The following is a 15010-nucleotide window of genomic DNA, read 5'->3' as shown; positions in this document are numbered from 1 at the left end:
GGTGATGACCATGGAGAGAGATTCCTCTGCTTATGGAAAGAGGAGGGAAGAGTGAGAAGAACTTTGTCTTGCAGCATGGGTGCCAGAACAGCCTCAGTAGAAGAGAGCATCAGGTAGATTCCTAAGGTTTCCACCTCCAGGCCCTTGTCACAGATGTCATCACTGAACCTGCCCAGAGATAGAGGAAGCTCGCTGTCCTGAATGGAAGCACTCAAGCCTGGCTAGATTTGCCACCTACTGGCTGTAGAGTCTTAGGGCTTTGAGCAAACGCAGGCAGTAGCCAGGCAGTGGATACCATGGGCATTGGGCAAGACCCACTGCTTTGCTGGTTTCACATCTGACCCAATTCAGTCCCAGCTATGGTGGCTACAGTTGTGCTTGTGTCACCCCTCCTCCAGCTCCAGACAGCTCAGCACAGGAAAGAGATTCTAGTTGTTTAGGAGAAAGTAAGGGAAGAGAAGAGTCTCTGCCTGGTAAATCAGAGAATTCATCCAGATCTTATCCAAGACCATCAAGACTCTTCCTCTACAAGTCTGCAAGAGCCACAGCATTACTGGGCTTGGGGTGCCCCCTAATGCAGATATGGCTGCAGTGACTAAAAACTTAGATCGTAACACCCGAGTCCCTTCAAATACCTGAAAAGCCTTCCAAAGAATGACAGTTACAAACAAGTCCAGACTGTGAAGATGACAATAAATACCTAATTTTAAATGCCCAGAAACTGATGGATTTTCACAAGCATGAAGGCCATCCAGGAAAACATGACCTCACCAAACATAAGGTACCAGGGATCAATTGTGGAAAGACAGAGGTATGTGCCTTTCAGAAAAAGAATTCAAAAGAGCTGTTTTGAGAAACCTCAGTGAAATTCAAGATAACACAAAGAAGAAATTCACAATCCTATCAGATAAATTTAACAAAGAAATTGGAATACATAGTTCTGGCCAGGGCAATCAGGCAGGAGAAAGAAACAAAGGGTATTCAATTAGGAAAATAGGAAGTCAAATTGTCCCTGTTAGCAGATGACATGATTGTATATTCAGAAAACCCCATCGTCTCAGCCCAAAATCCCCTTCAGCTGATAAGCAACTTCAGCAAAGTCTCAGGATACAAAATCAATGTGCAAAAATCACAAGCATTCTTTTTTTCCATTTATTTATTTCTTTTAATTTTTTATTATACTTGAAGTTCTAGGGTACATGTGCACCATGTGCAGGTTTATTACATATGTATATATGTGCCATGTTGGTGTGCTGCACCCATTAACTCGTCATTTACATTAGGTATATCTCCTAGTGCTATCCCTCCCCCTGACCCCCACCCTATCACAGGCCCTGGTGTGTGATGTTCCCCTTCCTGCTTCCAAGTGTTTTCATTGTTCAGTTCCCACCTATAAGTGAGAACATGCGGTGTTTGGTTTTCTGTTCTTGCAATAGTTTGCTGAGAATGATGGTTTCCAGCTGCATCCATGTCCCTACAAAGGACATGAACTCATCCTTTTTTATGGCTACATAGTATTCCATGTTGTATATATGCCACATTTTCTTAATCCAGTCTATCTCTGATGGACATTTGGGTTGGTTCCAAGTCTTTGCTATTGTGAATAGTGCTGCAATAAACATACGTGTGCATGTGTCTTCATAGCAGCATGATTTATAATCCTTTGGGTATATACCCAGTAATGGGATGACTGGGTCAAATGGTATTTCTAGTTCTAGATCCTTGAGGAATCGCCACACTGTCTTCCACAATGGTTGAACTAGTTTACAGTCCCACCAACAGTGTAAAATTGTTCCTACTTCTCCACATCCTCTCCAGCACCTGTTGTTTCCTGACTTTTTAATGATCACCATTCTAACTGGTGTGAGATGGTATCTCATTGTGGTCTTGATTTGCATTTCTCTGATGGCCAGTGATGACGAGCATTTTTTTCATGTGTCTGTTGGCGGCATAAATGTCTTCTTTTGAGAAGTGTCTGTTCATGTTCTTGGCCCATTTTTTGATGGGGCTGTTTGTTTTTATCCTGTAAATTTGTTTGAGTTCTTTGTAGGTTCTGGATATTAGCCCTGTGTCAGATGAGTAGATTGCAAAAATGTTCTCCCATTCTGTAGGTTGCCTGTTCACTCTGATGGTAGTTTCTTTTGCTGTGCAGAAGCTCTTTAGTTTAATTAGATCCCATTTGTCTATTTTGACTTTTGTTGCCATTGCTTTTGCTGTTTTAGACATGAAGTCCTTGCCCATGCCTATGTCCTGAATGATATTGCCTAGGTTTTCTCCTAGGGTTTTTATGGTTTTAGGTCTTACATTTAAGTCTCTAATCCATCTTGAATTAATGTTTGTATAAGGTGTAAGGAAGGGATCCAGTTTCAGCTTTCTACCTATGGCTAGCCAGTTTTCCCAGCACCATTTATTAAATAAGGAATCCTTTCCCCATGCTTGTGATTTTTGCACATTGATTTTGAATTCTGAGACTCTGCTGAAGTTGCTTATCAGCTTAAGGAGATTTTGGACTGAGAATCACAAGCATTCTTATACACCAATAACAGACAAACAGAGAGCCAAATCATGAGTAAACTCCCATTCACAATTGCTTCAAAAAGAATAAAATACGTAGAAATCCAACTTACAAGGGATGTGAAGGATCTCTTCAAGGAGAACTACAAACCACTGCTCAACGATATAAAAGAGGACACAAACAAATGGAAGAACATTCTATGCTCATGGATAGGAAGAATCAATATTGTGAAAATGGCCATACTGCCCAGGGTAGTTTATAGATTCAACGCCATCCCCATCAAGCTACCAATGACTTTCTCCACAGAATTGGAAAAAACTACTTTAAAGTTCATATGGAACCAAAAAAGAGCCCGCATTGCCAAGACAATCCTAAGCAAAAAGAACAAAGTACCATTCAGGACATAAACATGGGCCAAGATTTCATGTCTCAAACACCAAAAGCAATGGCAACAAAAGGCAAACTAAGAAAAAAAAAGACCCAAATAAAGAAAATCAAGGATTAAAAAAGTTGACATTATAACCAATATTGCAGAAATTCAGAAGATCATTAGAGGCTACTATGAATAACTATATGCCAATAAATTGGAAAACCTCAGCAAAAATGATGAATTTCTAGACACATACAATCTATCACAATTGAACCATGAAGAAATCCAAAACAAGAACATACCAATAACAAGTGATAAGATCAAAGCCATATTAAAAACCTGCCAAAAAAGAAAAGCCCAGGACCCAATGGCATTGCTACTGAGTTTTATCAAACATTTAAAGAAGAACTAATATCAATCCTACTCAAACTAATCCAAAAAATACAGGAGGAGGAAATACTTTAAAACTCATTGAATGAAGTCAGTATTTCCCTGATACTAAAATCAGACAAAGACACATCAAAAAAAAGAAAACTACAGACCAGAATGTCTAATGAACATTGATGCAAAAATCCTCAAAAAAATCCAAGCACACCAAATTCAACAACATATTAAAATGATTGTTTGTAATTACCAGGTGGGACTTATGCCTGGGATGCAAGGATGGTTCAACATATGCAAATCAATCAACATGATACATCATATCAACAGGATGAAGGACAACAACCATATGATCATTTACATTAATGCTGAAAAGCATTTAACATTTGATAAAATTTGACATCCCTTCATGATAAAAACGCTCAAAAACTGAGTAGAAAAGAAACATACCTTAACACAATCAAAGCCATATATATCATACTGAATGGGGGAAAAAACTGAAAGCCTTTCCTCTAGATCTGGAACATGACAAGGATGCCCACTTTCACCACTGTTATTCAATGTAGTACTGGAAGTCCTAGGTAAAGCAATTAGACACGAGAAAGAAGGCATCCAAATTGCAAAGGAAGAAGTAAAATTATCCTTGTTTGCAGATGACATGATCTTGTATTTGGAAAAAACTAAAGACTCCACCAAAAATCTATTAGAACTAACAGCAAATTCAGTAAAGTTGCAGAATACAAGATCAACATACAAAAATCATAGTATTTCTATATGCTAACAGTGAACAATCTGAAAACAGAAATTGAGGAAGTAATCCCATTTTTAAAATAGCTACAAATAAAATTAAGCACCTAGGAGTTGATTTAACCAAATAAGTTAAATATCTCTACAGTGAAAACTATAAAATATTGATGAAAGAAATTGAAGAGGACATAAAAAATTGGAAAGAAAAGAATGTTATTTTCTTTCCAATGTTCATGTATTGGAAAAATCAATATTGTTAAAATGTCCATCCTACTCAAAGGAAACTACAGATTCAATGTAGTCTCTATCAAAATACCTAAGATAGTCTTCACAGAAACAGAAAAAAACAGTCCTAAAATGCAGATAGAACCAAAAAAGACCTAGCATGGCTAATGCTGTCCTGAGCAAAAAGAACAAAACTGGAAGGATCACATGACCTGACTTCAAATTATATCACAATGCTATAGTAACCAAAACAGCATACTAATCACTTAAAAACAAACATATAGACCAATAGAACAGAAAAGAGAGCCCAAAAACAAATCCATACATCTACAGCGAACTCATTTTTGACAAAGTTGCCAAGAACGTTCATTGGCAGAAAGAGAATCTCTTCAATAAATAATGCTGGGAAAACTGCATATCCATATGCGGAAGACTGAAACTAAAACCTCTCCCTCACAATATACAATACTCAAATCAAAATAGATTAAAGACTTAAGTCTAAGACTTCAAACTATGAAACTGCTAAAGGAAAACTTGGGGGCCGGGCACGGTGGCTCACACCTGTAATCCCAGCACTTTGGGAGGCCAACACAGGCGGATCACTTGAGGTCAGGAGTTTAAGACCAATCTGACCAACATGGCAAAACTCTATCTCTACTAAAAATACAGAAGTTAGCCAAGCGTAGTGGCACATGCCTGTAATCCCAGGTACTCAGGAGGCTGAGGCACAAGAATCACTTGAACCTGGGAGACAGAGGTTGCAGTGAGCTGAGATCATGCCACTGCACTCCAGCCTGGGCAAAAAAGTGAGACTCTGGCAAAAGAAAAAAAAAAAAAGCCACCAGGTTATATTAGAGCAAGAAAAGAGAAAAAAGAAAATGTTGGAAAAACTCTTCAGGACAAAGATTACTTGAGCAATACCTCACAAGCATAGGTAACCAAAGCAAAATAGACGAATGGAATCACATCAAATTAAAAAGCTTTTTCACAGCAAAGGATAAAATCAACTAAGTGAAGAGATGAGCCACAGAATATGAGAATATCTTTGCACACTATCCATCTGACAAGGGATTAATAATCAGAATATATAAAGAGCTCAACTCTATAGGAAGAAATCTAATAATCTGACTTTAAAATAGGCAAATATCTGAATAGCCATTTCTCAGAAGAAGACATATAAATGGCAAACACGCATATGGAAAGGTACTCAACAACACTGATTGTCAGGAAAATGTAAATCAAAACTACCATGAGATCATTTCACCCAAATTAAAATGACTTTTATCCAAAAGATAGGTGATAACAAATGCTGGTGAAGATGTGGAGAAAAGGGAACCCCCATACACACTGTTGGTAGGAATGTAAATTGGTACAACCACTGTGGAGAACAGATTGGAGGGTCCTCAAAAAACTAAAAATGGAACTACCATATGGTATTTCACGGCTAGGTATATGCCCAAAAGAAAGGAAATTGGTGTATCAAAGAGATATCTTCACTCCCTTGTTTATTGCCACACTATTCACAATAGTCAAGATTTAGAAACAACCTATTTGTCCATAAACAGATGAATGGATAGGGAAATGTAGTACATATATGCCATGAAGTACTATTCAGTCATAAAAAGAATGAGATCCTGTCATTTACAACACCATGGATGGAACTACAGGTCATTATGTTAAGTGAAATAAACCAAGCACAGAAAGAGAAACGTTATATGATCTCACTAATTTGTAGGAACTAAAAATTCAAACATCTGAACTTACAGATAGAAAATAGAATGATGGTTACCAGAGGCTGGGAATGGTGGTGGGGGAGGAGTGGGGATGGTTAATGGGTACAAAAATATAATTAGATAGAATAAGATCTAGTATTTGATACTGCAACAGAGTGCTTACAGTCAACGATAATTTAGTGTACATTTTTAAATAACTAAAAGATTATAACTGGATTCTTTATAACCAAGGAAAGCATAATTGTTTCAGGTGATGGATATCTTATTTATCTTGATGTTATTATGCATTGTATTCCTGTATCAAAACATCTCATGTACCCCAGAAATATACACACCTATGTATATACATGAAATAAAGGCCGGGCGCAGTGGCTCAAGCCTGTAATCCCAGCACTTTGGGAGGCCAAGGCGGGTGGATCACAAGGTCAGGAGATCGAGACTATCCTGGCTAACATGGTGAAACCCCGTCTCTACTAAAAATACAAAAAACTAGCAGGGCGTGGTGGCGGGCGCCTGTAATCCCAGCTACTTGGGAGGCTGAGGCGGGAGAATGGCGTGAACCCGGGAGGCGAAGCTTGCAGTGAGCCGAGATCACGCCACTGCACTCCAGCCTGGGAGACACAGCGAGACTCCGTCTCAAAAAAAAAAAAAAGAAAAAATTAAAATATCTAAAAAAGTAAAATAAATTAAAAAATTATTTTCACATAGAGAGAAGGTTTTTCTAATCAAAGCTCAAAACCAGAAAGGAAAAGACTGATAAATTCTACTCTATAAAAACTTTTTTATTAATTGTTTTTTTCCATTGGTTATTGGGGAACAGGTTGTGTTTACTTACATGAGTAAGTTCTTTAGTGGTGATTTGTGAGATTTTGGTACAACCATCACCTGAGCAGTATAAACTGCACCCAATTTGTGGTTTTTTATTCCTCACCTCCTTCCCTCTCTTTCCCCCTGAGTCCCCAAAGTCCATTGTATCTTTCTTATGCCTTTGCATTCTCATAGCTTAGCTCCCACATATGAGTGAGAACATATGATGTTTGTTTTTCCATTCCTTAGTTACTTCACTTAAAATAATAGTCTCCAGTCTCATCCAGGTCGCTGCGAATGCCATTAATTCATTTCTTTTCATGGCTAGGTAGTATTCCGTTGTGTGTATATATGTATAAACTGTGACATATATATGTCACACATATATGGGTATATATCCAAAAAATATATAGGTATATACCCATATATGTGTGACATATATATATGTGTGTGTGTCACAGTTTCTGTATACACTCATTGATTAGTGGGCATTTGGGTTGGTTCCATGTTTTTGTAATTGCAAATTGTGCTGCTATAAACATGCATGTGCAAATCTCTTTTTCATATAATGACTTCTTTTCCTCTGGGTAGATATCCAGTAGTGGGATTGCTGGATCAAATGGATATATTTTTACTTCTTTAAGGAATCTCTACATTGTTTTCCATAGTGATTGTACTATTTTACATTCCCACCAGCAGTGTAGAAGTGTTCCGTGTTCACCACATCCATGCAAACATCTATTTTTTTAATTTTTTTATTATGGCCATTCTTGGAGTAGTAAGGTGGTATCTCATTGTGGTTTTGATTTACATTCCCATAATCATTAGTGATGTTGAGCGTTTTTTCGTATGTTTGTTGGCCATTTTTATATCTTCTTTTGATAATTGTTTATTCATGTTCTTAGCCCATTTTTTGATGGGATTGTTTTTTTCTTGCTAATATTTGTTTGAGTTCATCATAGATTCTGGATATTAGTCATTTGTCAGATGTATAGATTGTAAAGATTTTCTCCCACTCTGTGGGTTGTCTGTTTACTCGGCTGACTGTTCCTTTTGCTGTGCAAAAGCTCTTTAGTTTAATTAAGTCCCAGCTATTTATCTTTGTTTTTATTGCATTTGCTATGGGTTCCTGGTCATGAAATCCTTGCCTAAGCCAGTGTCTGCATGGGTTTTTCCAATGTTATCTTCTAGAATTTTTATAGTTTCATGTCTTAGATATAAGTCCTTGATCTATCTTGAGTTGATATTTGTATAAGGTGAGAGATGAGAATCCAATTTCATTCTCCTACATGTGGCTTGCCAATTATCCCACCCCCATTTGTTGAATAGAGTGTCTTTTTCCCCACTTTGTGTTTTTGTTTGCTTTGTCAAAGATCAGTTGGCTGTAAGTATTTGGGTTTATTTCTGAGTTCTCTATTCTGTTCCATTGGTCTATGTGCCTATTTTTATGCCAGGACCATGCTGTTTTGATGACTATGGCCTTAGAGTATAGTCTGAAATCAGGTAATGTGATGCCTCCAGTTCTGTTTTATCTAGTCCAGATTTGCTTTAGCTATGAGGACTCTTTTTTAGTTCCGTATGAATTTTAAGGTTGTTTTTTCTAATTCTGTGAAGAATGATGGTGATATTTTGATGGAAATTGCATTGAATTTGTAGATTGCTTTTGGCATTATGGTCATTTTCACAGTATTGATTCTACCTATCCATGAGCATAGGACATGTTTTCATATGTTTGTGTTGTCTATGATTTCATTCAGCAGTGTTTTGTAGCTTTCCTTATAGAGGTCTTTCACCTCGTTGGTTAGGTATATTTCTAAGTTTTTGTTTTGTTTTATGCAACAATTATAAAAGGGGTTGAGTTCTTGATTTGATTCTAAGGTTGGTTGCTGTTGGTGTATAGAAGAGCTACTGATTTATGTACATTAATTCTGTATCCAGAAACTTTACTGAATTTTTTTTATCAGTTCTAGGAGCTTTCTGGAGGAGTCTTTAGGGTTTTCTAGGTAAACAATCATATTATCAGCAAACAGCAACAGTTTGACTTCCTCTTTACTGATTTGGATGCCCTTTATTTGTTTCTCTTTCCTGACTGCTCTGGCTAGAACTTCCAGTACTGTGTTGAAGAAGAGTGGTGAGAGTGAACATCCTTGTCTTGTTCCAGTTCTCAGAGGAAATTCTTTCAACTTTTCCCCATTCAGTATTATGTTGGCTGTGGGTTTGTCATAGATGGCTTTTATTACTTTGAGGTATGTCCCTTGTATGCAGATTTTGCTGAGAATTTTACTCAAAAAGGGATGATGGATTTTGTCGAATGCTTTTTCTGCTTCTATTGAAATGGTCCTGTGATTTTTGTTGTTGATTCAGTTTATGTGGTGTATCACATTTATTGATTTGTGTATGTTAAACCATCCCTGCATCCCTGGTGTGAAACCCACTTGATCATGGTGGATTATCTTTTTGATATGTTATTGGATTTGGTTAGCTAGTATTTTGTTAAGGATTTTAGCATCTATGTTCATCAGGGAAATTGGTCTGTAGTTTTATTTTTCGGTTATGTTTTTTCCTGATTTTGGTATTAGCGTTATACTAGCTTCATAGAATGATTTAGGTAGGGTTCCCTCTTTCTTTATCTTGTGGCATAGTGTCAATAGGATTGGTACCAATTCTTCTTTGAATGTCTGGTAGAATTCTGCTGTTAATCCATCTGGATCTGGACCTTTTTATGTTGGTAATTTTTTTTATTACCGTTTAATCTCATTGCTTGTTATTGGTCTGTTCAGAGTATCTGATTCTTCCTGATTTAAGTTAGGACAGTTGTATCTTTCCAGGAATTTATCCATCTCCTCTAGGTTTTCTAGTTTATGCACATAAAGGTTGAATGACGTTTTGTGTTTCTGTGGTGTCAGTTCTAATATCTCTCATTTCATTTCTAATTGAGCTTATTTGAATTTTCTCTCTTCTTTTCTTGGTTAATCTTGCTAATGATCTATCAATTTTATTTATCTTTTCAAAGAACCAGCTTTTTGTTTTACTTATCTTTTGTATTTTTGTTTGTTTGTTTCAATTTCATTTAGTTCTGCTCTGATCTTAGTTATTTCCTTTATTCTGCTGGGTTTGGGTTTGTTCTTGTTTCTTTAGTTCTTTGAGGTATGACTTTAGATTGTCTGTACTCCTTCAGACATTTTGATGAAGGTGTTTAGGGCTATAAACTTTCCTCATAGTACCACCTTTGCTGTATCCCAGAGGTTTTGATAGGTTGTGTCGCCACTGTCATTCAGTTCAAAGAATTTTTTAATTTCCCTCCTGATTTTGTTTTTGACCCAATGATCAGAAGTAGGTTATTAATTTCCATGTATTTGCATGGTTTTGGAGGTTCCATTTGTAGCTGATTCTCAATTTTATTCCACTGTGGTCTGACAGTGTGCTTGATATAATTTTAATTTTCTCAAATTTATTGAGGCTTGTTTGTGGCCTATCATATGATCTACCTTGGAGAAAGTTCCATGTGCTGTTGAATAGAATGTATATTCTGCAGTTGTTTGTTAGAATGTTCTGTAAATATCTGTTAAGTCCATTTATTCCAGGGTATAGTTTAAATCCACTGCTTCTTTGTTGACTTTGTGTCTTGATGACCTGTCTAGTGGTGTCAGTGGAGTATTGAAGTCTCCCACTATTATTGTGTTGCTGTCTATCTCATTTTTAGGTCTATTATTAATTATTTTATACATTTGGGAGTTCCAGTGTTAGGTGTATATTAAAGATTGTGATATTTTCCTATTGGACAAGGCCTTTTATCATTATATAATGACCCTCTCTTTGTCTTTTTTAACAGTTGTTGCTTTAAACTTTGTTTTGTCTGATAAAAGAATAGCTCCTGCTCATTTTTGGTGTCCATTTGCATGGAATGTCTTTTTCCATCCCTTTATCTTAAGTTTATGTGAGTCCTTATGTGTTAGATGTGTCTCTTGAAGGCAGCAAAATGGTTGGTTGGTGAATTCTTTTCCATTCTGCAATCTGTGTCTTTTAAGTGGAGCATTTAGGCCATTTACATTCAACATTGGTATTGAGATGTGAAGTACCATTCCATTCATCATGCTATTTGTTGCCCGTATACCTTGGTTTCCTGTTTTTTTGGGTTTTATTAATTGTATTTTTGTTTTATAGGTCCTATGAGATTTATGCTTTAAAGAAGATCTGCTTTGGTGTGTTTCCAGGATGTGTTTCAAGATTTAGAGTTCCTTTTAGGAGTTCTTGTAGCGCTGGTTTGGTAGTGGCAAATTCTCTCAGCATTTGTTTGTCTGAGAAAGACTATATCTTTCCTTCATTTATGAAGCTTAGTTTCGCTTGGTACAAAATTCTTGACTGAGAATTGTTTTCTTTGAGGAGGCTGAAGATAGGGCCCCAATTCCTTCTAGCTAGTAGGGTTTCTGCTAAGAAGTCTGCTGTTAAACTGATAGGTTTTTCTTTACAGGTTATTGGGTGTTTTTGCCTGATAGCTCTTAAGATTCTTTTTTTCATCTTACCTTTAGATAACCTGATGACAATGTGCCTAGGTGATGATCTTTTTGTGATGAATTTCCCAGGTATTCTTTGAGCTTCTTGTATTTGGATGTCTAGTTCTCTAGCTAGGCCAGGGAAATTTTCCTCAATTATTCCCCTAAAGTATTTTCCAAACTTTTACATTTCTCATCTTTCTCAGGAATGCTGATTATTCTTAGGTTTGGTCATTTAAAATATTCCCAGATTTCTTGGAGGCTTTGTTCATATTTTCTTATTCTTTTTCCTTTGTCTTTGTTGAATTGGGTTACTTTGAAAACCTTGTCTTCGAGCTCTGAAGTTTTTTCTTCTGCTTATTCATTTCTATTGCTGAGACTTTCCAGAGCATTTTGCATTTCTGTAAGTGCGTCCATTGTTTCCTGAAGTTTTGATTGTTTTTTATTTATGCTATCTACTTCATTGACTGTTTCTCCCTTCACTTCTTGTATCATTTTTTGGATTTCCTTACATTGGGCTTCCCCTTTCTCTGGTGCCTTCCTGATTTGCTTAATAACTAACCTTCTGAATTTTTTTTTCAGGTAGATCAGGGATTTCTTCTTGGTTTGGATCCATTGCTGGTGAGCTAGTGTGATTTTTGGGGAGTGTAAAAAACCTTGTTTTGTCATATTACCAGAGCTGGTTTTCTGGCTCCTTCTCATTTGGGTAGGCTTTGTCAGGGGGAAGGTCTAGGGCTCAAGGTTCCTTTTGTCCCATAGGGTGTTTCCTTGATGTAGTACTCTCACCCTTTTCCTAGAGATGTGGCTTCCTGAGAGCCAAGCTGTAGAGATTGTTATCTCTCTTCTGGATCTAGCCACCCAGCAAGGCTACTAGGCTCTGGGCTGGTACTGGGGGTTGTCCACACAGAGTCCTGTGATGTGAAACATCTGTGGGTCTCTCAGCCATGGATACTGGCACTTGCTCCAGTGGAGGTGGCAGGGGGATATAATGAACTCTGTGAGGGTCCTTAGCTTTGATTAGTGGACTATTTCTGTGCTGGTTGGCCTCCTACCAGGAGGTGGCATTTTCAAGAGAGCATCAGCTGTGGTAGTATGGGAGGAAGAGGCAGTGGGCGGGGCCCTAGAACTCCCAAGAGTATATGCCCTTTGTCTTCAATTACCAGGGTGGTGAAGGAAGGACCGTTAGGTGGGGACAGGACTAGGCGTGTCTGAGTTCCGACTCTACTTGGGTGGGTCTTGCTGCAATTGCTGTGGAGGATGGAGGTGTGGTTCCCAGGTCAATAGAGCTATGTTCTTAGGAGCATTATGACTGCCTCTGCAGTGTCATGCAGGTTGTCAGGGAAGTGGGGAAAAGCTGGCACTCACAGGCCTCACCCAGCCCAGCTCCCAAGTAACCCAAAGGGCCAGTCTCACTCCCACCATGCCCACCCCCTACAACAGCACCAAGTCTGTTTCCAGGTAGTGGCAAGCAGGAACTTGCCCCAAGCTACCCACCTCCCACCTGCAAAAGTAAGTAGGGTGTTCCTTCTTCCCCTGCCTGTGAAGTCTGCACACCAGATTCACACCCTTCCCAGAGTTCTGGCCAGGAGACTTCTTGATTGGTTCAAATTGTTACAAAGTTCAGCTGGAGGTTTCCTTCTCCCTGTGGCCTTTTCCCAGTGCCTGTGGCAGCCCTCCTCAAGGACCCTTGTGAGGTGAGGCAGAAAGGGCCTTCTAGGGGACCCAGCAAGCCCACAGGGATTTTCCCACTGCTTCCTGTACTCCTGTATTTCTCTCAGTTCTCTAAATTGACTCAGCTCCAGGTAAGGTAAGAATCTTCTGTAATCTAGACCCTCAGGGTTCCCCAGTGGGGGAGTGTGTTTGGGGGCAGATGATCTCCCTTTCCCACTTCCACAGTTTGAGCACTCACAGTATTTGGGGTGTTTCCTGGGTCCTGCAGGAGCAGTCTGCTTCCTTCAGAGGCTCTGTGGGTTCTCTTGGCTTTCCTAATGTATTCCTGCAGTCGTTCTGGGGCAAAAGTTCCTGATGTGAGCCTTCACACACTGTTTTGTCTGTTCAAGTGGCTGCAATCTAGTCCTGCCTCCTGTCCACTATAATCTCCAGCTGTATCTCAAAACTTTTTATATAGTGTTATAAAGAGTTTTTAATGGTCAAAAAAAACTTAAAGTTGAAAGACAAATGACAAATTGAGAAAAAAATCTTCAACCAATACAGTAAAGGATAAATTTCTTCAATATATAAAGTGCTTTCATAAATCTATGAGAAAAAACACCAAGGACCCAATTTTTAACATGGGGAAAAGATACAAGCAAACCTTTCTCTCTCTCTCTGTCACACACACACACACACACACACACACACGTGCACACGCATGCATATGTATAAATATACATAAAGATATATAAATTAAAATAAGAGTAATACACCTTTTTAACCTATCTGACAGACTTAACATTTTCTAATACACACTGTTAGTGAAGGAATAAGCAAATAGCCATTCATAGACTGTTGATTAGAGTATAGATTATTACAGACATCTTAGAAGTCAATTTGTTACTATCGAATTTGCAAATACAATTGATTCTCATTCTCAGTACTTATGATCTGTAAAGTCTCCAGAAACATTGAATTGGCAAATATTAAATCATTGCTCCTAGCAGAAATACTGAATAAATCGCCCCTAGGGCTAGATTTCTGCTAGTGTCAGGTCACCACCATTTTATCAACTGACTGGTCAATATACAGCCTTCTTTTACATGGGTTTCTGTTTAAAGCGCCTTATTGAATATACATTGTTGAGTCATTAACACTGAACTCATGGCCAATAGGAGTGGAACTCATGCCTAAACTAAGTTTAACGCATTTATTTTCTCCACGAGGCACATCAGAGACTTCCTATGACTAGGATCACTAGGCTGCACTCTACCACTATGCTTGGGACCGCTTTAAACAGTAAAGTCACCTCCAAAACACAAAAATGAGGAAAACGTGGCACTAAATAGACCCTGAAAAGGACTCTTGTTTCCAGTATAAGAGCTGGAACAAGAAGGTAGAGCAAGCCCAGCTGCAAATAAGCACATCGAGCAACTCAAATATGTTGCTGCTCTGTGCGTATCCACAAATGACTGTGAGAGCACAGCAAGTATTGGCTACTATCCATCAATTTATGGTAAATTTCTGCTGAACATCCACACTTTTACAAAGAGTGGGACCAAGGGCCCAGGGCGGGGAGCTCACTTTCCATTCTTCTGCACTGTTTGGATTAAAAGAATAATCTAATGGGAACTGAATTGTTGACATGGCATTTTCACAACACAACAACTCTATTCTCTCTTTGGCAGAAAAAAAGAACTAAGAACAGAACTTTCCCATGATTAAAAGATTGCAAAGAAGGGGAGAAAGCAGAAAATTTGAGTAAGCAGGAAATGAAGGAGGGAAATCAAGTGTTTGCAGAAGCCAGGTGAATTAACTGCATCATGTGATACTGCTAAGTCAAATAAAGTACAGACTGAAAATTAACCACAGGATTTAGCAATGTGGAAGTTACTGATACCTTTATTGAGAGCAGTTTTAGTGGAGTGATGGAAACAAGAAAACCTGGATTGTAATGACATTAAGGGAGAATGGAAGGAGAACTGGAAATAATAAAAATAGGCAATGCTTTCAATTTGCCAAGAAAAGCAAAGAAATGATGTGGCAGTAACGGGGAAAGTGAAATCAAGAAAAGAATTTTATTCAG

The 15010-nt window shown here is 38.1% G+C and overlaps 1 protein-coding gene and 1 pseudogene across 1 annotated transcript in view; both read left to right on the top strand.

Moving 5' to 3' along the window:
- Positions 1–15010, top strand: part of CDC42SE2 (CDC42 small effector 2) — a 1077748-nt gene that overhangs the window by 700594 nt on the left and 362144 nt on the right. The window lies entirely within an intron of this gene.
- The window catches only part of LOC126955980 (SURP and G-patch domain-containing protein 1-like), a 187727-nt pseudogene that overhangs the window by 11734 nt on the left and 160983 nt on the right, over positions 1–15010 (top strand).

Source organism: Macaca thibetana, chromosome 6, assembly GCF_024542745.1.
Source record: "Macaca thibetana thibetana isolate TM-01 chromosome 6, ASM2454274v1, whole genome shotgun sequence".
NCBI lineage: Eukaryota > Metazoa > Chordata > Mammalia > Primates > Cercopithecidae > Macaca > Macaca thibetana.
This window is presented reverse-complemented; position numbering and strand designations above follow the sequence as displayed.